Genomic DNA, 811 nt, shown 5'->3' on the forward strand with positions numbered 1-811 from the left:
TTTTTTTTTTTTTTGTTAATTATGAACGGAAATAATTAGACATAGGTATAAATATGTATGAGAATACGATTTTTAGATCGATATTTGCATAAATATATGTATTTGAAAATATATTTGACTAATTCTAGGGGTGTTTAATTAGATAAAATATAATGTAAAATGCACAAATAAAATGAGAATTAAAATACTTGGTAAGTGAATCTCACTTAAATAATTTCCATTAATTTTCGTTAGAAAATGGGGCGGCCGGTGGCCCAGTGCCAGTCTTCCCGACATTAAAAAAGGACGTGGAATGGAACGCGAAATTGCGGTGAATGGATAGAAGTCATAAAACGACAAGGCCAAAATGTGTTTCGCCTCCCGTTGACAATGAGAAGCCAACAATCCAACATTCATAACATCAATTTTTCATCACCCTTTTTCTCTTCAATTTCCAGGTTCTTTCATAATTTTCTTATTTCTCCCATTATTAATTCTTATCAATTATTGGTAATTTCAGTGTTATTTTCAACAATCTTTTCTATCATATGTTTAAAATAATTTTTCACATTATATGATGTAATGTGTTGACGTTGGTTTTTGAATGATTTTAATCCACTGTATGTAGTTTGTCTAAACCATGGGTCAGGGTTGAGTAAGAAAATAAGTTTGTTGACAATAGAGGTCATTGAATAGTTCAAAAGAGACTCTTGAGTGTATTATTCAAGAAATCTTCAGTTTGAATCACTTCTCTGTTATTAATAAGGGTGAACACTAGAGTTTTTACCAGATCGATAGTTCTAGAGTTTTAAGAAATTAGTAAAAGTATGTA

Source organism: Pistacia vera, unplaced genomic scaffold, assembly GCF_008641045.1.
Source record: "Pistacia vera cultivar Batoury unplaced genomic scaffold, PisVer_v2 Contig1453, whole genome shotgun sequence".
In the NCBI taxonomy this organism is placed as follows: domain Eukaryota; kingdom Viridiplantae; phylum Streptophyta; class Magnoliopsida; order Sapindales; family Anacardiaceae; genus Pistacia; species Pistacia vera.